The sequence below is a fragment of the Puma concolor genome, chromosome A2 (genome assembly GCF_028749965.1).
Source record: "Puma concolor isolate L17-30 chromosome A2, mPumCon1.1.hap2, whole genome shotgun sequence".
NCBI classification, from domain to species: Eukaryota; Metazoa; Chordata; class Mammalia; order Carnivora; family Felidae; genus Puma; species Puma concolor.
The window spans coordinates 89,724,611-89,749,380 of NC_141668.1; the positions used below are offsets into that span (position 1 = coordinate 89,724,611).

Sequence of the window (24,770 nt, forward strand, 5' to 3'; positions counted from 1 at the left end):
GTCTTTCTCTATCTGACTTATTTCACTTAGCAGGTCCATCCATGCTGTCACATATGATGAGATTTCATTCTTTTTTTTATGGCTGAGTAATGTTCCATAGAATTTATGTACCACATCTTTTTTATCCATTCATCTACCAATGAATGCTTAGGTTGCTTCAATACGTTGGCTAGTGCAAACATTGCTGCAATAAACATACAGGTGCATATATTTGAATTAGCGTTTCTGTTTTCTTTGGGTAAATACACATAATGGAATTACTGAATCATCTGGTATTTCTATTTTTAATTTTTTGAGAATCCTCCATACTGTTTTTCAGAGTGGCTGCACCAACTATCCCACTAACAGTGAATGAAGGTTCCCTTCCTTCACATCCTTGCCAACACTTGTTATTTCTTGTCTTTTTGATACTACCCATTCCAATAGGTGTGAGATGATATCTCATTGTGATTCTGATCCACGTTTTCCTTGTGATGAGTGATGTTGAGCATGTTTCATGTGTCTGTTGGCTATGTCTTCTTTGGAAGTCTATTCAGATCTTCTCTTCATTTTTGATCAGATTTTTTGTTTGTTTTTTGGTGTTGAGGTCTAGGAGTTCTTTACATATTTTGGACATTAACCCTTTATTGAATATGTCATTTGCAAATATCTTCTCCCATTCAGTACTTGCCTATTCGTTTTGTTGATGGTTTCTTTTGCTATGCAAAAGCTTTTTAGTTTGAGGTAGCCCCAATAGCTTATTTTTGCCTTTGCTTCCCTTGTCCAAAGTGACAGATCCAGAAAAATACTGCTAAGGCCAACACATATGTTTTCTTCTAGGATTTTTATGGTTTCAGGTCTCACATTTAAGTCTTCAATCCATTTAGAAGTTTTTTTAAACATGGTGTAAGAAAGTGGTCCAGTTTCACCCTTTTGCATGTAGCTGTCCAGTTTCCCCAGAACCATTTGTTGAAGAGACTGTCTTTTACCCATTGTATATTCTTGCTTCTTTTGTCAGATATTAACTAACTGTGTAAGTTAGGATTTTTTGGGGGCTCTCCATTCTGCTCCAATGACCTATTGTCTATTTTAGTGCCAGTGCCATACCGTTTTGATTACATATCTTTGTTGTATAGTTTGAAATCAGGAAGCATAATTTCTCCAACTTTGTTATTCTTTCTCCAGATTGTTTTAGCTATTCAGAGTCTTCTGTGGCTCCATAAAAATTTTAGGATTATTCTAGTTCTGTGAGAAATAATATTGGAATTTTGACAGGGATTGCATTGAATGTGTAGATTGCTTTGGGTAGTATGCACTTTTTTTTAACCAACAGGTTAAACCTCAGTTTAACCCCAGTCCTTTCCCAAGTCTCCCAGCAATCAGATCTCTTAGAAATCTTACACCACTTGCACCAACTCATTTATCAATTTAACAGCTGTTTTTTAACTTTTTTTTTTAATGTTTATTTATTTCTGAGAGAGAGAGAGAAGGAGAGCACGAGCAGAGGAGGGGCAGAGAGAGAGGGGGACAGAGGGTCTGAAGCAGGCTCTTAGCTGAGAGCTCCATGTGGGGCTCTCACAAACTGTGAAATCATGACCTCAGCCAAAGTTGGATGCTTAACAGACTGAGCCACCCAGGTGCCCCAATCATCTTACCAGCTGTTAACTGCCAAGTGCCTTTAACTGTAAGCAAATAACACCTATTTCAATAAACTGTCTTTGGGTTATATCTAAATGAAATCACAAGGGAAGAATCATATTCTAGAAGGTAAACATGCATTTTTGAGGGGAAATAAAATACTATGTTCTTTAATTTAAATCTTAGCATTGTGTATTATATAATTACTACTTTATATACTTTACATATCACCAAATCATAGTCCTAATAAATCACACTTGGGAGGATGGGTGTTATGTTCATCTCAATTTTTGCTATAACAGTCTGCTCTAAGGAGATATTCTTTTCACCTCAGCAATTAGCCTGAATTTTTCCTTATTTATTTTCTTTTATGTTAGAGAGAGAGAGCACATGCAAGCAAGAGAGAGGGGCAGAGAGAGACAGAGAGAGAGAATAAGCCGGCTCCACACTCAGCAGAGAGCCCAATGTAAGGCTCCATCTCACCACCCTGGGATCATAAACTGAGCAGAAATCAAGAGTCATAGATGCACCTGAACTTTTCTTATCAAATCTTCCAACACTCATCATGAAACCACTTTCATTATGTCCCTTGTCTGTGTTCACACGACTTAGCTCTCATGAGCATCTGTGTTCTAGGCCTTCTTTGACTTTGGAGCCCCTAAATTTAAAAGTCTAATGGACTCTGGAGTGCCTGGGTGGCTCGGTTGGTTAAGTGCCCAACTTTGGCTCAGGTCATGATCCCATAGTTCATGAGTTTGAGCCCTGTGTTGGGCTGTCTGCTGACAGCTCAGAGCCTGGAGTCTGCTTCAGATTCTGTGTCTCCCTCTCTGCTCCTCTCCGACTCATGCTTCCTCTCTCCCCCTGCCCTCTTTCTCTCTCAAAAATAAATTTTAAAAGACAGTAAGAAAAAAAAATTTTTTTAAGTCTAATGGACTTATACTCACATGTTTGGACACCACTTCCTATTTGGGTAGTCAAACATCTCTTTGTTATTAACAATTGTTAAGTAAATCCTAAAGAAAAGAATTTAGATTTGGTGCTATTGCTATTTATTGCTTTCTAGGGTTTGTTTAAAATCAGTGGTTGTGTTGTTGTTCCATTTTGTTTTGATTTTGTTTGATAATTATTTGATGAAGTTTAAATTTTTTTTTCAACGTTTTTTTTTTAATTTATTTTTGGGACAGAGAGAGACAGAGCATGAACGGGGGAGGGGCAGAGAGAGAGGGAGACACAGAATCGGAAACAGGCTCCAGGCTCTGAGCCATCAGCCCAGAGCCTGACGCGGGGCTCGAACTCATGGACTGCGAGATCGTGACCTGGCTGAAGTCGGACGCTTAACCGACTGCGCAACCCAGGCGCCCCAATAATTATTTGATGAAGTTTAAAGCAGCAAAGGGTTGAACAGAAGAATCAGTGAGAACCTTAAGTCTGATTTTTCATAGCATCCTATAGTCTACTTGCAAAGTTAGGAAATATAAGAAACTTATTTTTCTAAAGTATTTTAGTTATGCACAACTCCCTATGATTCTTGACTTTGCTAACATACTGCACAATAGTCATTTTAAAATAAATTTATTTAAACTTTCACCCTTTGGTATTTATCCAAGGGATACAGGTATGCTGTTTCGAAGGGACACATGAACCCCAATATTTATAACAGCACTATCAACAATAGCCAAAGTATGGAAAGAGCCCAAATGTCCATCGACGGATGAATGGATAAAGAAGATGTGGTGTGTGTGTGTGTGTGTGTGTGTGTGTGTGTGTGTGCATATATATATGCCCAACACATATATACAATGGAGTATTACTTGGCAATCAAAAAGAATGAAATCTTGCCATCTGCAACCACGTGGATGGAACTGGAGAATATTATGCTAAGCAAATTTAGTCAGTCAGAGAAAGACAAATTTCATATGGCTTCACTCATATGAGGACTTTAAGATACAAAACAGATGAACATAGGGAAGGCAAGCAAAAATAATATAAAAACAGGGAGGGGGACAAAACAAAGAAGACTCTTAAATATAAAGAACAGAGGGTTGCTGGAGGGATTGTGGGAGGGGGGAGAGTCTAAATGGGTAAGGGGCATTAAGAAATCTACTCCTGAAATCATTGTTGCACATCTGCTAACTAACTTGGATGTAAATTAAACAATAAATAAATTTTAAAAAAATAAAAATAAAAAAATAAAATTTCACCCTTTGGTATTTAAGCAATCATGAGTTGACAACTTGCTCTCAACCTTTTCCAATTTCCAACTAAAATGAATACTTCTATAAACCTTTTTTTAAACCCACTCTGTCTCTTTCTTTTTCTTTCCTGATGCAAAATGGAACTATAAGAAAGTCTCTGAAGTCTTAAAATATGTCACCAGAAATGACCCAAAATATATAAAACCGTATGAAGCAAACAGAGACACGAAAACCCAGTGTCTCTCCATATAAAGCATTAGGGAGATGTACACTAATAAGGCATACACAGCAGCTATTTACATTCAAAAGTTCAGGAAAAAAATTTTAAATCATTATATTGTTTAAACAGTAAGAATGCTGAGCAATACCAGTGTCTTGGATATTTTCATAGGATGAAAGAAATATTCTGATAAAAAATCTTTTTGCTTTGAAAGAAAATCCATCTTTAAATTCCATCTTATTGAAGAATGGTATTTCAACATGGAAATGGGCTCTGGCCTCATAAAAAGGTGTCCAACACACCCCAACCCCTTGTAAAAGGAAATCACACTCTTCAATGATGTCACAGCCATCACTACATCCAGCTCCCAGTGGGCCTTTGGTGAGGACCAATCACCAACGCCTGTTTCCTCCCTTTCTCTTTCTGATCCTTTTGTGTTGCTCCAAGTCCCAAGATTCCTGCTGACTTCAAAGGGAGATGTTCTCTAAGATCAGCACCCAGAGCAGGGAAATCAGGCAAGTAAAAGCCTTCCAAAGGAAAACAAACTCTCTTTTTGCTGTTGTTTGTTTATTTTGAGAGAGAAAGTGGTGGAGGGGCAGAGAGAAAGAGAGAGAGAAAGAATCCCAAGCAGGCTCCATGCTGTCAGCAGAGAGCCCCATCCAGGGCTTGAACTCACAAACCATGGGATCATGACCTGAAGTGAAGTCAGACACTTAACCGACTAAGCCACACAGGCACCCTGGAAGACAAACTCTTCCAAGTACCCTAAACTCATAGTTACTACATATAGTTCATTGAAAAACCGAAAATATTGCCCTACCTAAAGCTTACAATGATGACTTGGAGGGTTATCAGTGTTGGTTTGGTTCTGAATCCACGCATAGCTTACTGCACTCTTTGCCACACAGCATCAGGAGGACTCAGGACAACTAAGACAACATGACTCAATCACTAACAATGTTCAGTTTCCTCCATCACTTCACTAAACACGCTTTGAATGTGCTCTTGACAAATCATGTTTTGGCAGTACTCCTATTTTTAAGACACTGGTTGAGGGAAATACACACACAAAACACAGAATTTTATATAAAGAATATTAAATGTACCATCTAAATACCAAATGGGAGGGGCGCCTGGGTGGCGCAGTCGGTTAAGCGTCCGACTTTAGCCAGGTCACGATCTCGCGGTCCGTGAGTTCGAGCCCCGCGTCGGGCTCTGGGCGGATGGCTCAGAGCCTGGAGCCTGTTTCCGATTCTGTGTCTCCCTCTCTCTCTGCCCCTCCCCCGTTCATGCTCTGTCTCTCTCTGTCCCAAAAATAAATAAAAACGTTGAAAAAAAAAATTTAAATACCAAATGGGAATGTAATCTTAACTAGCAGCTATAGTGGATTTGTTTTGGTAAAAATAAATATTGAAAACCTGCAGGCCTTATTTAATTCAAATCTTACTTTCACCTCTTTCAGTTGTTAAGTTTGCCAAATATGCAATGGTGATAGGCACCTAATTAAACAAACACTTTGGAAGGGAATGATGTGAGTGTGTGTTTGTGTATGTGTGATTTACTTCTATTTTTCTTTATTGAGAAAAAAGAATATTGTTTATATATCCTTTCCGGCAACCCAGTGACCATCATTTCCCAACTGTAGATGATCTGAATTAAGGTCTCAACTGGTACAGAACAAAATACCCATGAAATACTAGAATTCCTAAATACTCTTGAGAACAAGGTCTGACATGGAATAAAAAATGAGTAATTAGATATAAAATTAACATATCACAAACAGACTTTATAATTAGATTATCAAAGTGCTTAAATCTAGGTAAGCAAGAATCAATTTTTGTGGTGTTCTGGTAAAATAAAACAGAAATAATGAGTTATAAATCTGGATATAGGCTAAATCTTCAGTATTTCAAAAGCACACAGACAGAAGTAAATTTTTCCACGTACATGTTATGCTGATTTTTTTAAGGATAGTAATTTCAAGAGCCTCAGAAAACAATTAGCAAGACTGAGAATAGTTTTTTTAAAGCTTTTTTAGCTGAAGAAAAAGCCAAGGGCTATCCTTTATAAAAGAGATTTCTGCTAATAGCAGACCAGTCTGCTCATCAAACACAGAAAAGGATACCAGCCAGCAGCTGTGGCCTGGTGTTCAGCCCTTAAAGGTATCCAGTACTTATATTTTTCAATTAATTCAATATTAATCAGGTTTCAGTCCTATCTTTCCATAGCCATGAGACCTTGAGTAATCCAAAAAATTTTTCTAGACATCAGTTTAATAATCTGTATAACATTAAGTAGATCCAAAAGCAAACAAAATGTTTTCCAGTCCCAAATCTCTTATGACCCTACAGCGTTCTTATGAGGTGTTTTCAAATATTACCACAAAGTTATCAAATTCCTTTCTCTAGAAATTAAAAGTGAGTAAAAATAATAAAATGTCTGCTAGGACTTATGGTTATTTTCACCATCAACAGTAGAATGGATACACCTGGGTAATTCCTTGTGATTCTACACCATCCAAATTAATACGACTCAGTTATATTCAGTGTGCGTTTTTAACCTAAGGACCCAAAACTTTCTCCAATTCTAGGAAATTCTCTGTCATTATCCCCTTGAATATTGCAGCTGCCTTATTTGCTGCATTGTCTCCTTCTCAAACCCCTATCAGATAGGATAGTGTTGTTGCTACATTCTTGCTTAGGTTTCTGACTATGCTCAGTACAAATTCACGCCTCTGCCTATGTGTACAGCAGGCTTTAGCTACTATTTCTTTCAAGTAATCTTTTTTTCACCCAAGAACCAGGACAAGAAGCTTACTTCCACATCACATGTCAACTCTGATGGGCAGAGATTTTCAGACACTCATGTAGGAACAAGAAAACTCCATCCTAGCTTTGGACTTTATGCTGCGAGCTCAGATCTGTCTCTCTTTTGTGTTTAGAGATCTGATTCCTTGATTCAGACTTAAAAATCTCAGTTACTAGGGCATAGATTAGGGCCAGATAGCTCTGTGGGTCACTGTAGCTTCTATTCTTTCTAACCACTATGTCTTTGGGTCTTTTTCTTGTTGCTGAAGATTTCCACTAGTTTGCTTTTGAGCTCAACTATATACTTTAGAATTTTTTTCTTCTGTCACATTTTATCCAGCATTTAATACATCTGGAATGGCATTAGGGTTTTTCCAAGTTACTTCACCCTCTACCTATTGCTCTATCTACATTCCATATATACAATAAAATGCTACCATCCCTTAGGCACATCTGATGGATCCTCGGGCACATTAGAAAATTCGGTTGCAATGTCACTGCAGTTTATGCTGTTAGTCACCAGAGTCACCCATTTATCTAGAAGAGCAACTACCTGAAATGAACAGATTCCCTGAAAGACCTAAGACCACGGTAAAACTGATTTTAATATCATAACTAAGTGTTCAATAGGGAAAACAAGTAACAATATTGCTGAATCAATCTACTACAAAGAAAAGAAAAGGCCAGGATAAAGCCAAACAGAATTTAAGAAACATGACAAACAAATGTGAGTTTTAATCAGCACAACGTAAAAAGTATCCCCTTACAGAACGATTTCTGGGTATAACAAAAAATAATCTTATGAGAAAATCTCTGCTTTGGGCTAGTTTTGAAGACTTTTTAATTAGGAATCATACTGATATTCCATAATCTTTGGATGGAAGCTTGGTTAACGAGAGAAAGATATAAAAGTGTGTTAGACTAAAACCATGTTTACATCTTCTCCCAAAAGGGATTATTAGCAATGATTTAAGAAGGCTTAGAAGTATTAAACTTCAACCTAAACTTGCAAACGAGGTAGACACTAAGGATAAAGCTGTAGATGGCATGTGCTCTTGTCCTGGGCCAGAGTAAAGAAGAATAAAATCACTGGAGTGTTAACAGAGAACTGTCCTGGCAACTTTACAACTTGTTCTTAGAAATGACAGTCAAAGAGGAACATGAAAAGAAAAACAGGGAAGAGGGGGATGAACGGGATGTTTCTGGTGTCTTGGGATTCTCTTAGAGAGAAGATTAATACTTCAAATTGGAACAGGAAGTATAAACACAGGTAACAGGATACTAAGAAATTTGCCATAAAGCAGGAAAGAAAACTGGCAGTGTGCAGAAAAGGATAAATGACTCATGTTGCAGAGGTATAATTGGAGGGGCACTGGGTTGTTTGCCTTGGCTTCATCGAGCCATTCTCATTGGAAATATCTCTGGAATTCAGTTCCCCTGTGTAAAAAAAAAAAAAAAAAAAAAAAAGTGCTATGCTGAAATCTGTCTCAAGTGAAAAAATATTTTTTCAAACTTTTCTCAGCACTCCAGAAGAAAATTAATATATGAAGAAAAACAAAGTATTCTTTTTATATTTAGTTTGCCGAACAAAAATAAGAGGAGTTACTATAATTATCTCAGGGACTGAAACCAGAACAATGAGTCTGCTGGTTTTTAACTATAATAAAAGGGTACCTAATCCTAGGAGGGTTGATTCCACCATAACAGTAGTTCTTTACATGTGTGTAACATGTCATAAAACACTACCACGTCTAATCTAAGCCTTGGATTAATCTTGTAATATAGAGAAACTGGAAATTGCCTGATCTCTTTTGTCTGTTTGTGAATCAAGGCCCAGAAAAGTTAAATTACTTACTCTGGTTGCACGTGTACACACACACACACACACACACACACACACACACACACACACACAACGTGCTCACCAGCAGGGCCTTCCTGTGATGCCTGCTCATCTCACTTTTATCTCAGGCCCTCTGCATCCCCTACAGCCCCTCCAACCCCCAAATGCATTTGTAGGAGTTTATAAGTGTTTCAATATTTCCAGATGCAGCTTTTAAGATGTCACAGTTGCTCCTGGATTGTTGGCCAAGTAATGCTCACATATTTGCGTGACAGAGAGGAAATACATTAAAGCTGCAGAAAATCCTCATAAAGGCAAATATATACATTAAAGTTGATTTGAAAAAGCATTAGTAATCATCTGGAGGATAATAACATATAGCCAGTTGTCCCCTGAGCACAGGAAAACACTAGAACAGCACATACTGGTAAACTGCCAGCAAAGACTTGGACCATTCCAGATTCCCCTAGGCAGACCCCACCTCTCCTAATCTGGCTCTACTGACCTGTATGCCCTACGAATTACAATGTGTGTCATGGGATAAACGAGTTCTGAGGCCCCTGAGCACTAATTCCTAAATTTACCAGCCCTGCTGGCATGACCCAGGGCAAGGAATTTAAGCTATTTGTGCCTCAGGTCTTCATCTACGCAATGGACAACATAGTATCTACCTCACCATGTTTGTATAAGGATTAACTAAATGAAGACAATGTGTCTGAAGCACCAAGCAGTGCCTACATGGATTAAGCACCAATGATTATTCCCCTCTCCCAAAAGTCAGTCACTTTTCACTGGCAATTTAGGGAGTGCACTTGTCCTCCTCTGTCATGAACAGGACCCCGTGCCAGTCACTGCTCCTGAAACTTTAAAAATTTAGCTTCCTTTAATTCAAGGAAAGATAGTAAGATTCATGGGCCAAGATTCCTGAAATAAGAGTTAAAGTCTGATTTGTGACTACTTTCTTGCAAATTTAAAGAAAATGCACATGTACAGCAGAATGCTTCTGCCCAACGTGAATGAAACAGCCTGACAGGTAGTTTTCGACCATTCACTGTTTTCTCAGCCACCCAACCATCTCCTCCCAGCAGCAAAGAGTAGGAAAATCTTCACTATTGTGAAGGTCTCAAACATGTTTCTGATTATAGTGACTATGTGTGTACGTGTGTGTGTGTGTGTGTGTGTGTGTGTGTGTGTGTGTGTGTGTATGAGAGAGAGAGAGGGCACAAAAAAGTTGAACTGATAAAAAGGGATTATTATCAGAATGTGTGTCTGTGTGCATGAGCATGTGTGTGTACTTTTGATTTGATCTTATGTTTGGACAAAGTAAAGACCACTGTAAGAAACAGTATCTGTGGTAGCCATACACAAATGACTCATTATACAATAGCTCTCAGAAATAGTATTACTGAAGGGTGCCTTGGGTGGCTCAGTCGGTTGAGCGTCTGACTTCAGCACAGGTCATGATCTCGCAGTTTGTGGGTTCGAGCCCCACATCGGGCTCTGTGCTAACAGCTTAGAGCCTGGAGCCTGCTTCAGATTCTGTGTCTCCCTCTCTCTCTGCACTTCCCCCACTCATACTCTGTGTCTCTCTCTCAAAAATAAACATAAACTCCAAAAAGAAACTCCATGAACTTCTAACCATACTCCCTCCTTATGATACCGTTTACATACAGATACCCATATTTATATTCCCAGCCCAGACCTCTTCCCCAAATTCCAGACTTTTACATCCAACTATCTACTAGAAATCTCTACACGTGTCCAACAGTTCCCCTGAAATTTTAACATTAAACTGAGCTCCTTTACTCTGCCCAAACCTCCTCTTCCTGCAGTCTTCCCCATCTCAATAAATGACAACTCCATTCCCCAAGTTGTTCAAAACAGAACTCTTAAAGTCATCCTGACTTCTCCCTGCCCCCCACCCCACATTATCTTCAAAACATTAAAATCTGATACCACCCTGGTCCAATTCATCATCATTTGCCAACCATATTGTTACAACGGCCTCCTATATCCTCTTTGGTTCCGTTCCTCCTCTCCTACAGTTCATTCTCAATTCAGCAACCCAGAATGATTCCTTTTTTTTAAACGTTTATTTATTTTGAGAGAGAGAAAGCATGGGAGTGGGGGAGGGGCAGAAGGAGAGGAAGAAAGAATCCCAAGCAGGCTCCATGCAGTCAGCATAGACCCTCCAGTGTGGGGCTCCATCCCACAACCATGAGATCATGACCTGAGCTGAAATCAAGAGTTGGAGCCTTAACCGACTAAGCCACCCAGGTGCCCCCCAGAATGATCCTTTTTAAAGGAATAAATTCAGTGGAGTTGCTCCTTTGCTCAAAACCCTGCAAAAGGTTCCCTTTTCACTCAAGTCCTTACAAAGGCCCTTGAAACTCTATATTACTGCCTCTGTCTTTCCTCCATTTTCCTTACCTCCCTCTGCTGTCCCACATAGACACACTCTTCACACCTATGTGACTCAAATACCCAGGTAGGCTCCTATGCACTTACTTTTGTTTGTGCCTGGAAAGTTCTTCCTCCAGATAAGCTACAGAGCTCACTCCCTCATCTCCTTCAAGTCTTTACTCAAAAGTCATCTTCTCAGGGTGAAGCCTTCTTCCTCACGCCCCACCTTCCGACATGCCCTATCATTCTTCCCCACCTTTTTCTCTCCTTAGCTTTATTTTTCCCATCTAACATTCTATACTTTTAATTTACTTATTATTTTCTGACTCCCCCATCTTGGCTATAACCTCCATTAGGGTAGAAAGCTCCTGACATATTTGATGAGTGAATGATTAAATCAATGAATAAAATAGCAGAATCTCTGCCAAATAAAACTGGTTCCCAAAGCAATTTTAAAGTGATGAAATGTTTAGAAAAAAATAAAGCTTATACTAAATGTGCCTACATACCTTTCTTTTTTTTCTCAATTTTTTAAAAATGTTTTATTTACCTGAGAGAGAGACAGACAGACAGACAGACAGAGTGTGAGTGGGGGAGGGACAGAGAGAGAGGGAGATTCAGAATCCGAAGCAGGTTCCAGCTCTGAGCTGTCAGCGCAGAGCCCGAGGCAGGGCTCGAACCCACTAACCGTGAGATCATGACCTGAGCCAAAGCCAGACACTCAACCGACTGAACCACCCAGGTGCCCCTACATTTCTTTATTTCTATCTGTGCATGCCTGCGTAGGTACATGTATCTATTTGCTGTAAAGAGTACTGTGAGTAAGCAAAGTTAACACTCTGCTCTGGTCCCCCAAATCCTTCTTTATATAAAAAAAAAGTGTTGTAAACTATTTCCCAAAGAATTAGAAATGGCAGAGTCAATGTAACTAATAAAAAACACTGCTTTAAGGTGCTTTATTTGTATACAAGCTAATTTTACACTTTAGAAATCACTAACAAGCTTGTCTGAACTCTTATGGATAGCTGGTGTTTTGGAGGTGAAGTGTGCACTAGAGGGATATGTAAATTGTTAGGGCCGATGAGTTTCTTTAAACACAAGTGTAGACCACGTGTTTGATCAGCAAAGTGCTAATGAACAGGGGAATTTAAAATGTTGTTTGTGCAAGAAACACAAGAATAGAAAACATGTCTGTTACGGACCCCTGTGTTCCTGGCTAAGGTAAATGGATGACGATTTTGAGAGAAGGCAGAATTAAGATGATACTCTACAACTGTCCCAGGTCCTGATGGAGAATTAATCCACTTTTTCTCAAACTGTATAATTTGAGTACACTTCAGATTTTAAGAAATCCAAAAATCATCTTCAAAATTTATAGTTGGCAATAGCTGAGAAATATTTTTATCTATTCTTTGCTTTACCCATGAAGCAACTAAACTGGGGCTTAGAAGTCACAAACTAATGAATTTAGGTCCCTGCCCACCCTGTTTGCAATAATTTATATTCCTATGGCAGCTCATAAACAATGAAATGGGCAAGACCAAAAAAAGAAGTAGATGCTAAATGACTGAGTAATGCACTCACCAGGAGCTAGGTAATTCCTCATGCATAATGGAAAATGGTGTAGTATTATAAGCTCAAGAGCAAGGCAAATATAAGCATTATGTACTGCTGAACTGAGTTGTTTTTTGTGGTTTGGGGTGGGGGGTGTTTTGTTTTTGGGTTTTTGTTTGTTTTTTATTTTTTGCATTGTTTTTTCTGTGAGACAAATACATCAAATATAATTCTGGAGTGTGAGTCCCAAGCTCTAGAATCATTTCCCTGGAGCTGAATTCTGCTCAGCCATTTATTAACTCTATGACCTTAGAAAGTCACTTAATTCTCTTCATGCCTCAGTCTCTCCATGTGTAAGATGTGCATAAATATCACTTCAAAGAGCTGATGTGAAAATTAAATGAGAAAATGTATATTAAATTCTTAGCAAAGTATCTCTAAGAAGCATGAAGTAAATATAAGCTACTTTTTAGTAATGGTAGTATTTAAATTCTCAGTCCCCCAAACATCATTGGAAGATGTCTTTCTGTCCCTCTCCTCACCACCACAGAATAAAAGTTAGTTATTTTAAAACATTTAGGTGGGGAGAGTTTTCCCAAAGTTGTCTTTCTTCTTTCTGAAAAACTATCTTCCTTCTTTTATTTTAAATCTTTTTTATTTTAAAATTTATTTAAAATAAATAAAGTGTATTTATTTATTTTGAGAGGGAGAGCACTAGCTTGAGTATGGGGGAGGGTAGAGAGAAGGAGAAAGAATCCCAAGCAGGCTCCATGCTGTCAGCCCAGAGCCTGACGTGGGGCTTGAACTCACGAACCATGAGATCATAACCTGAGACAAAACCAAGAGTTGGACGTTACCCAAATGAGTCACCTAGGCACTCCCTCCTTCTTTTCTTTTTCATTTCTGAATTATTTTATTTAATCCCTAATACATTCAACTACCTACAGTTGATTATGGAAAGCAACATCCTTTAACAAACAAACATCTGCAATCAAACATACTTCCCACTTCCCTTACTGTACCTTCACCCTCCTCCCTGCTCACTGCCATCCTTCACCTGAACTCAACTACACACTGGCTCCTTCCACTCCTCATAATCAGTCTCATCCTCTGAAGCCCCTCCCACATATTACTCTTAACACACACACACACACACACACACACACACACACACCCCTTCACAACTCGCCACTCTCCCCTTTCTCTTGTCACATTGCCTTCCCCATCCCCCCCACCACCACCTTCCCTGTCTTTCTTCCTTATGCTCCTTTTTCTTTTTCTTTCTCTTTCTTTCTTTTCTTTCCTTCTTTAAATTCAAGTTAGTTAACATACAGGGTAGTATTGGTTTCAGGAGCAGAACCCAGTGATTCATCACTTACATATAACACCTGGTGCTCATCCCAACAAGTGCCCTCCTTAATGCCCAACACCCATTTAGCCCACCCCTGCCTCCTCTCCCCTCCAGGAACCCTCAATTTGTTCTCTGTATTTAAAAGTCTCTTATGCTTTGTCTCCTGTTTTTTTTTTTTTATTTTTTTTAATGTTTATTTATTTTTGAGAGAGAGACACATAGAGTGTGGGCAAGAGAGGCACAGAGAGAGGGAGACACAGAATCTGAAGCAGGCTCCAGACTCTGAACTGTCAGCACAGAGCCCAATGCAGGGCTCGAACTCACAAACTGTGAGATCATGATCTTAGCTGAAGTCAGATGCTTAATCAATTGGATTGAGCCACCCAAGCGCCCCATCTCCTCTCTGTTTTTATCTTATTTTTCCTTCACCCTATGTTCATCTATTGTGTTTCTTTTCTTAAATTCCACATAGGTGAAATAATATGCTATTTGTCTTTCTCTGCCTAACTTATTTCACTTAGCATAATACCCTCTGGTTCCATCCATGTTGTTGCAAATGACAAGATTTCATTCTTTCTCATTGCTGTGTAGTGCTCCTTAGGCTCCTTTCTTGCCCTTTCATCACCAGCAAGTGTGATGTGCCTCTACTGACACAAAGCCACAGACCTGAGGTACCTCACCAATAGGAGATGTCAGCTCTAAGAACACAGATGCTCATAAACACAAAGGAGAACAGAGGGCACTTCCCGAAAGGCATTTCAAAGTAGATTTCTTTAGGTATTCTATTTGGAAATCATTATAAGTGTGTCTGTGTCTGTGTGTGTGTGTGCATGTGTGTATGTATGTATATGTTAATATATTTAATATATTAGGTAGGTATACTAGTGAATTCATGAGTTTGTCATTACCAAAACAGAGCAGGACAACTAAAAATTATTCAGAAAGCCACAGAATACCTTTTGAAATGATAACCTAACTAGAAAGAATAAAGTATAAAAATAACCTTGTGGGCACAACCTCACTTCAGCACATTGCTATCCTCAGGCAGGTCACATGGATTGTGGTGGGAGTAGCAGTGGGTTGGGGATAAAAGGAATTCTTGTATCTTCATTGTTTCATTTCTTTTAAGAATCTGAGCAAATGTGGCAAATATTACATCTGTTACATATATCTGGGTGACAGTGCACAGGTATTAAATCATTGTTTTTATTTTCTCTATGTGTGAAATATTTCACAATAAATACAAAGGAAAGAAAAGGGAACCTTGTCAAGTGTGTGTTGATCTCTCTCTTCTTTCAGATGAGGAAATGGAAGTACAGACCAGTTAAGAGACTTGCCATTCATTCAAAGTTGCACTAATACAGTAAGTTGTAGATACAGGACTCACACTCTTCATCTATTAATAACTAAAAAAGATCTAGATACTAAGTCCTGAGTCCTGGATACTGTGATAGAAACAAATGAGAATGGAGTATACGTTTACCTCTGTGATCAGTAGCAATCTAAAAAGTATAAACAATTAATCTCCCAAATAGTGGGATGAAGAGGACTAGACAATATAAGTTACGTCCAATTTGGGGATCAAGCTATGTCTCTCTTCTAGATCAGAGCTTGCAGGCAGAGGCTCTTAGGAGGCTCTCCTACCTAGCACCAACCACCACCACGTGATGTCACCTAAAGCAATAATATCTCATCTACCCAGATGACTTAAGGCGAAATCTACATATCATAATAGTCACTCCTAAGTCTACTAAATAAATTATTTTAATCAGTGACACCTAAAGTGGGGTCTGTGTATAGGTTTAGAAACTTTCAATTTGCTCTCTTTTTATAATCCAAAATTTAATAGTAAAAAGTAGGGTTGCCTGGGTTGCTCAGGCAGTTAAGCGCCAACTTTAGCTCAGGTCATGATCTCAGGATTTGTGGGTTTGATTCCCACGTCGGTCTCTGTGGTGACAGCTCAGAGCCTGGAGCCTGCTTCAGATTCTGTGTCTCCCTTTTTCTCTGCCCCTCCCCTGCTCACACTCTGTCTCTCTCAAAATAAACCTTAAAAAAGAAAATAAACATTAAGAAAAAATTTTTAAATAAAACCATGGACAAAGACATTTATCTTCTGCCGTTACTGTTTTACAGTCTCCAAGACATTCTCAAATACTTTAATTCATTTAGTCCTATGTAGAATAGGACAATGGGAAGAATAATGCTGAGCAAGACCACTCTGATAGGGGACACAGCCAAGGACTTGAAGCCAGAGACCTGGGCACGCACACCAGCTCCACCAGCTACATATACGTCGTGAGACTTTAGAGAAGTTACCCACTCTGTACTTCAGTTCTGTCATCTCTAAAATAAGGATAATACTGCTACCTCACAGATTCATTGCAAAGAACAAATAATTTGTATGAAGCCACAATAAAAACTCCAAAGTGTTATAAAAAAAAGTAAAGTATTATTATATATATAGAAATGTTATTAAAAATACATTTTCATGTAAATGCACTATACTTTTGAAAACTAATGGCCAGAGAACCCTTATTTCTTTTATGGACTTCAGGGCCAAAATTTTCAAATTGTCTTATGACATCTGTTTTTCAATCAAAATTATAGGAACTTTTTAAATGGTGCTTATAGGGGGTACCTGGGTGGCTCAGTCAGTTAAGTGTCCAACTTTTGGTTTTTGGCTCAGGACATGATCTTGCAGTTTCCTGAGTTTGACTCCCACATCAGGCTCTGCACTGACAGTGAGGTCCCTGCTTGGGATTCTCCTTCTCCCTCTCTCTCTGCCCCTTCCCCACTTGCGCTGTCTCTGTCTCTCAAAATAAATAAATAAATAAATAAATAAATAAATAAATAAATAAATAAATAAGTAAACTTAAAAGAAAAGAAAATGGTGCTTATAGATATATTCATAGGCTACTGAACACAAAGTGCATTAATGTAAAAAATTAATATATCCAAAGAAACACTGAAAAGAACCCAGAATTTAAAATCAATGAATTGCCCTGATCCACGTGAATAAAATTGTTGCCCTGAGCACTTTCATCTATATTTGGTAGAAAATACATTATAGCCTTTTTTAATGACAAAGTAAATAAATAAAACTGAATATTATAGTGTTACGCTCATAAAATCATGCCTTTGTAGAAACAATATAATGAAACCATCATTTTTATGTAATTTAAGGGCTCTGTCCCATATTTTGATTCTTGGTCTCTTGGTATCTTAGAGGCCAGAGCTCCATTCTAAATAACCCATTTGGGCATAGAAAACTAATCTTGACATTAATGGCAACAATAACACATTTTATCACATATTTCTCTACTCACCTGGCTGGATCAATCCAATTCCCAGACCTTTTTTCTTTCTTGCCAGCACAGCAGAGGCCTTTGTTTCACACAAAGCTACAGAGTCTAGAGTACTTTTGTGAACAATATTCAATATTGGAGAAAAAATTTATTTTATATGAAAAATTAAAATTTTAAATTATTTAAGCAATTATTTAATTTCATGAACTAACCTAAGAACTTATTTGACCTAAATCAATTATTTTTTGCTCTTTTTCTATTCCCAACATTGGAATTAATCCTACCTGTGTCTATATTTAACCACATCAAAATCACAGACTTAGAATTTATTAAGAAAAAGTAAATCACTTATCTTGCTCATACCATATGACAATAAGGCCATAAAATTTTTTAAACATCCATTGTGATTCTTTTTATAATGTATAGATGAATGCCTTAGATTAGAGATAAACATACCAGAAGTCAAGCTATAGAACTTCCTTTATTTTCCTAACATAGGTATTGAATAAATAACAAGCTGCCCATTTTGGAAAATCTGGTTGTCCTAGAGTAACTCACACAGTACTCTAGGTTGTCCTAAAGTAACACACGCACAAAAATAATACGCAAAATGAATCTGCAACCTAAGAATTTGCACATTTCTCCTTCCAAACACCACTCCTTCCACCATTTCTTCATCAACTCAGATGTTGGGGTAATTGCTGACTTGATCTTCTGTTTTGTCTCTACATCCAATTAATCAAGCTTCCTTACCTTTCCTTTGTAATTCCCTGTAACCTTTCCTGACCCCCTCACTGCCAACACTCTGGTAATAACTAACGTATATTAAGTGCTTACTATATGCCAGATAATGGGCTAGGCCCTTTACACGCACTTACTAAAAGATGAGTGCTGTTGTTTTGCAGATGAAGATACTGAAGCTTCATAGTGGGAGATGGAGTATTCTAACACACCCAGACCAACAACGAAGCTCATGCTCTCATTCACTCTTCTAGATGCCTCCCCTGTTATTACTGCTAGTCGCCTAGCATCTGGTCTCCCTTCCTCAGGCTGCCACCACTCAAGTCACTTTACACAGCCCCACGAGAAACTAAAACCCTTGCCATGGATGTGAAGGGCCTCTGTTAGCCTCTGCCTCACCAATAACCAGCTGTTTGCACTTCCCTGGGCAACCCCAAAGCTGCACATCCACCAGCTGCCCTCAGATGAAACAGGCCTTTTTTTCACCCAAGGTCCAGGAGACTCCCAGAAAACCAAACAGTTTTTCAACGTACATCTACCCAGGTAATAAACTTTCAGTGGCTACTGGCTGCCCACAGGCAAAAGGAGTGCCTCAGTCTGATGTGTAAGGCTCAAGTTTCAAGCCAAACTTGCCAAAATCAGCCCTACATCGTGCCTTTCTTTTAAGTAACTCCTCACCTCCAGCAGCACTGCTTATTGTTCACTAAACCTTTCCTACAGGAATAGTCAGCAGCACTATTTTGCTTGTGTCCCTCCTCAGGACTAAAGTACCATTCACCTCTCCTTCCCTTCCACCAGAATTCTAAGCTTCAAGGTCTATTCTGAACCATGTCTGATTACTCTGAATCAGAAGGGCTTCTCTTGTGTCTAAAGTTTGATAGCTCATGTGGCTGGTGCCACTTTCTGGTCATAGCATTTATTGTTTCATATTTGCACTTGCCATTTGGTTTTATCTTCAAGTATACATATATTGAAGTAGTTTACAAATTCCAAACTCCTTACAAACACTTTTATTTCATTGGCCAAACAGAATACTTTTTACAAAGCAGGCTGCCGACAAATGGTTATTGATTTTATTCTTATCTTCCCTCAAATAAGAAAAAAAGGGATGTTAAATATCACTTTATGATGCTTTCTACATCATCTTCCAGCAAATAAGTCATTATACACGGCTGAAGGCCAAGGGAACATCCTAACACTCTACTTACTGGAAATTCAGAATGAAAGAAGTACACACATACATTGGATTACAGATTGGTGCCTGGAACAGTAAGTGCTCTTTTATCAACTGGTTTGACATCCAGGTCTGCAGGCACCAGAGGTCACTACTGAGGACTGGCTGGTGCCCCATGAGAAACAACTGAGGAGGAACAAAGGAACCTGCCGTGTGACAGCAGTGAGTGGCTAGCCATACTCTCAGATGTCCTAGTTGAAAACTAGTGTGGCCAAAGTCACCAAAAACGTTTTCCCTGCATACTTCATCCTATTCCCCCATGATCAGATGGGATCATTACCCCCAAGACAAGGTGGATAAAGTGTCTGCAGCCATAGTGTTTTCATTCCCAATGTGGTCAATTCCAAACTGCGGATTCTAATAAGGCAGAAAACAAGAAAAAGTTGGGGAATTGTTTTAAAAATTAAATATTTAGGGGCACCTGGGTGGCTCAGTCGGTTGGGCGTCCGACTTCAGCTCAGGTCATGATCTCACAGTCCTTGAGTTCAAGCCCCACGTCGGACTCTGTGCTGACAGCTCAGAGCCTGGAGCCTGCTTCAGATTCTGTCTCCCTCTCTCTCTGCCCCTCCCCTGCTGGCACTTTGTCTCTCTCTCTCTCTCAAAAAAAAATAATAATAATAATAATAAACATTTATATATAAAAATTAGATATATAATGAAGAGAGGAGAGAGAAAAAAAGGAAATTAAAACGTGAAATAAATTTACAAAGGTAAGTAAAGGTAAAGAAGATGAAATTAAATCAGATCCAACAAGGCAAAGGATATTATTGCTTCCTTGTTCAAATTTAATCATCTAGTAATTCTTTTCACTAAACTATCTCTGTAATTCATTTGCAAATAGAGATAAGAGGCACTAGACTACTAAGAGCCGGTTAGAAAAGATGGGGGAAAAAACAGATGGAAATGATCAACCAAAAATGCTAAATGATGTTGAATTTTTACATTCTGCCTAAAAAGAAAACAAAACAGCCTGCACCCTGCTGCCACCAAGTGTGGACGGCGGGACCTGTTCCCCAACGGTGGGGCAAAGAATTAAGTGCAAAATCTCATAACACTTAAAAGAATTTGATAAGAATTGTCATGGTTTTTTTAAAATATAAAAAGCCAGCCATACCAAATTCAATTGAAATCTCAGAATAATGGGAAAGAAGATAACTGATTTAGTTTGACATTTTGTAGGTTTCAATATCTCTCTGTACCTCCATTACCCCAACTGTAAAATGGGAATACCAGTACCTACCCCATGAAGTTCTCATAAGAATAAATAAGTTAATTCCACAAAGGGTTCATAGTAATACACATAGTCATGAGAGCTCAGTTAATGCTGGCATTTTTGCTGTTTTACCTGTTGTGAGTATTCCTACCATCCTGGATTTTCCACCCATAAAATGGAAGCATTTGCACTCACAAAAGAGAAGCCTACAAGAATAATAAGCTAGGTGGTATCTCAGTGTAGTTTTGATTTGTATTTCCTGATGAGGAATGACGTCGGGCATCTTTTCATGTGTCTGTTGGCCATCTGGATGTCTTCTTTAGAAAAGTGTCTATTCATGTCTTCTGCTCATTTCTTCACTGGCTTATTTGTTTTTCAGGTGTGGAGTTTGGTGAGTTCTTTATAGATTTTGGATACTAGCCTTTTATCCAATATGCCATTTGCAAATATCTTTTCCCATTCCATCGGTTGCCTTTTAGTTTTGTTGATTGTCACGCCAGTCAGAGTGGCTAAAATGAACAAATCAGGAGACTATAGATGCTGGGGAGGATGTGGAGAAACGGGAACCCTCTTGCACTGTTGGCAGGAATGCAAACTGGTGCAGCCACTCTGGGAAAACAGTGTGGCGGTTCCTCAAAAAATTAAAAATAGATCTACCCTATGACCCAGCAATAGCACTGCTAGGAATTTACCCAAGATATATAGGAGTGCTGATGCACAGGGGCACTTGTACCCCAATGTTTACAGCAGCACTCTCAACAATAGCCAAATTGTGGAAAGAGCCTAAATGTCCATCAACTGACAAATGGATAAAGAAGATGTGGTTTATATATACAATAGAATACTACTTGGCAATGAGAAAGAATGAAATCTGGCCATTTGTAGCAACTGGCCATTTGATGGAACTGGAGGGTGTTATGCTAAGTGAAATAAGTCAGGCAAAGACAGAGAAATAAGTCAGAGAAAGACAGATACCATATGTTTTCACTCATATGTGGATCCTGAGAAACTGAAGACCATGGGGGAGGGGGTGCAGGGAAAAAACTTACAGAGAGGGAGGGAGGCAAATCATAAGAGACTCTTAAATACTGAGACCAAACTGAGGGTTGATGGGGGGTGGGGGAGATGGGAAAGTGGGTGATGGTCACTGAGGCCAAAGATGATGATCATCTGTTGGGATGAGCACTGGGTGTTGTATGGAAACCAATGTGACAATAAATTACATTTAATATAAAAATAAATAAATAAGTAAACATTTTAAAAAAAGAAGCAGCAACTAGGGCTTTGAACCCCCACCCCTGTTCAAGTATTCTAAAATTTCAGTGTACTATTTTTGCCATACTGACCTATTGGAAATAAATTTATTCAGCAAGATGTAAAATTAAGTCGTTTTGACCCCTTTCTGGTTTGTATACAATGTGCCTTCTTCCTCCATTCTGCCCTATTCATTTCAAATGCCTTAAATGGGGCGGCTGAGTGGCTCAGTAGGTTGAGCATCTGACTTCACCTCAGGTCATGATCTCAGAGCTCAAAACTGCTCAGCTCAAGTGCCAGCCCCATGCTGGGCTCTGTGCTGACAGCTCAGAGCCTGGAGCCTGCTTCAGATTCTGTGTCTCCCTCTCTCTCTGTCCCTCCCCTGCTCATGCTCTCTCTCTCTCCCAAAATTTAAATGAATCAATTAAATGCCTTAAAAATGCTTCCTAAAAATAGGAGAAAATCAACCTCCCCAAAATATTTGTAAAAATTTTCAGATTTCAATAAGATGCTTATATATAAAATATGCAAAAATCAGTATCATTCTTATGTACTAAAAAATGGCCAATTAGAAGATGTAATTTAAAAGATCACTCACACTAGAGAATACTTAAGAGTCAGTGGGAGAAAAATGTTCTATTCAATAAATGGTATTGGGAAAACTGGTAGAACATACAGGAAAAAATCAGATCAGTACCATTCTTCTCAGACATGAATGAATTCCAAATGAATTTGAGAGTAAAATGCAAAAACTAAACATTTTTCAAGCTCTAGGAGAAATGATGTAAGAATTTTTAAAAATTTTTTTTTTCATTTTATTTGAGAGAGAGAGAGAGAGAGCATGCATGAGCAGGTGGGGGAGGAGCAGAGAGAGAAGGAGAGGGAGAATCCCAAGCAGGCTCCAAGCTGAGTGTGGAGCCCAATGTGGGGCTTGATCCCATGATCCTCGGCCCTGAGCCAAAATGAAGAGTCAGACATTCAACCAACTACACCACCCAGGTGCCCCTATATAAGGATGTTTTTATAATCTAAGGGTTAATGAAATTTTTTATATGCATAATACTGAAGGCAGAAACCATATAGCAATAGCAGCTGACATTGACCAGCTTGCTATATACCAAACATACATTATCTTATTGTCATATCATTTTAATGTCAGTTTTCCTTATACACAGAAAAAAGGGGGCCTTAGAGAGATTAAGTAACTGTCACAGCAGTGTTTACAGTCAATCCTTATTCACAACTCCTCATGTATTAATTCACCTACTTGCCAAAATGTATCTGTAACCCTCAAACCCAAATCAAGACTCAAGGTGCCTTCACAGTCATTCATGGACATGTACAAAATGACAATTTTGATTCACCCAACACACACATTCCCAGCTGAGGTCAACACTCTGCCTTCCTATTTCAGCTCTTATATTTTAAACAAGTATCCTTTTCAAGATCTATTTGCTGCCCCATTTTTCACATTTTTCTGCTTTTTGCTGGTGATTTCACAGTTTAAAATGGCCCCAAACCACAGTACTGAAGTACTACCTAGTGTTCCTAAGTGTAAAAATGCTATGATGTGCATTTTGAAGACAATACATTCATGCCTAAGTTATAGTGCTGTAGGCCATGAGCTTAATGTTAATGAATCAACAATATATACTAAATAAGTATCTTTAAATAAAAACACACAAAAACAAGGTTGTGTATGAATCAGTTGGTGAAAATGTGACCAGAGGCTCATAGAAATCTAACTCTATATTTCCTCTAGGAACAAAGGGTTGGTGTTTGATCAGTGTTTGCAAAGACTTTGTAGAATATCACAAATAACTAGAATCAGCTGTTAAAAAAAATTACAGTGCCAGGATTAAAATCCAGGCACGTCTGATCCCAGAGACCATACTACCAAACACTGTGTCATCCTCATCCTGTGCAAAGGAAACAACTGATAGGTTTGACTACATAAGTCAAAAGATAAAGGACAAACTGGGTAAAAAATATGGGTAAAATATATTACAAAGGATTTACTGACTTTAATAAAGATTTCTTCAAATCAAATTAAGAGGAACTCTAAAATAGATAAAACTGAGCAAAGGATCAGACAGATAATTCATACACATACCCACACATATACACACACAAATTAGTAATGAGATATAAGAAAAGTATTTGATCTCCCTAGTAATCAAAGAAATAAAAATAATTATAAAATGCTGTTTTTCAAACCTATCTATACATTTGGCAAAAACTAAAAAGAATTATATCACCCAGCATTAGTATGAATGTGCACAGAGGCCGATGATGTAATATTTTTTACGAAAATCTGGTGGTATGTATCAATATGTTAATGCTATTAAATAAATTCTGAACCTGAAATTTCAGCTCTGGTTATTTACACTGTGAAAGTATTTAGGCATCAGTGAATGGGTAATGAACATAAATGAAAAAAATTCTTGCGATGTTGTATATATATTATCCCAAATCTGAATAGTAGGGGAAGTTAAGTATATTTATATGTATTGATACAATGTAATAGTGTGCAGCCACTAAATAAAGATGAAGTTCTGCATTTACTGGTGTGGAAAGATACCGAACACATATACTGTAGCGGATATAGTTTGATCCCATTTGTGTGTGCTTGTATACATATGGATAAAAACAGCCTGCTTATAAGAGATCAGATTTAGAGATTAGTTGAAGGGCTCAGTTCTGAGGACAATATTAAAGAAGATTTCATTGGGTCTCATAACTCAACTTTAAATTTTTTCCCACTGAGTATTTCTTGCAATTATAGGACAAAGATGTACAGTGCTGTCCCACTGAGAAGCAGTGATGAAGCTGAAAGGCGGGTGAGGCCTGGGCAGGGGCTGTGTCACAAGTACTGGCATCAGTCACCTGACTATCTGTTTCAAATAGAGGGTGCGGTCATCTGTTCAGAATTCCTGAAGTTTGATACCACTAGATTTGGGAAAAGAGGCCATGATGAGATACAGCATCACTGTCAGAGACTTACAAGAAACGAGAAGATGAGAGTTGAGAACA

At 38.4% G+C, this 24,770-nt stretch overlaps 1 protein-coding gene across 2 annotated transcripts in view; it reads right to left on the minus strand.

Moving 5' to 3' along the window:
• RELN (reelin) overlaps positions 1-24,770 on the minus strand; it is a 535,402-nt gene that overhangs the window by 492,050 nt on the left and 18,582 nt on the right. The gene's annotated exons all lie outside the window — the stretch shown is intronic.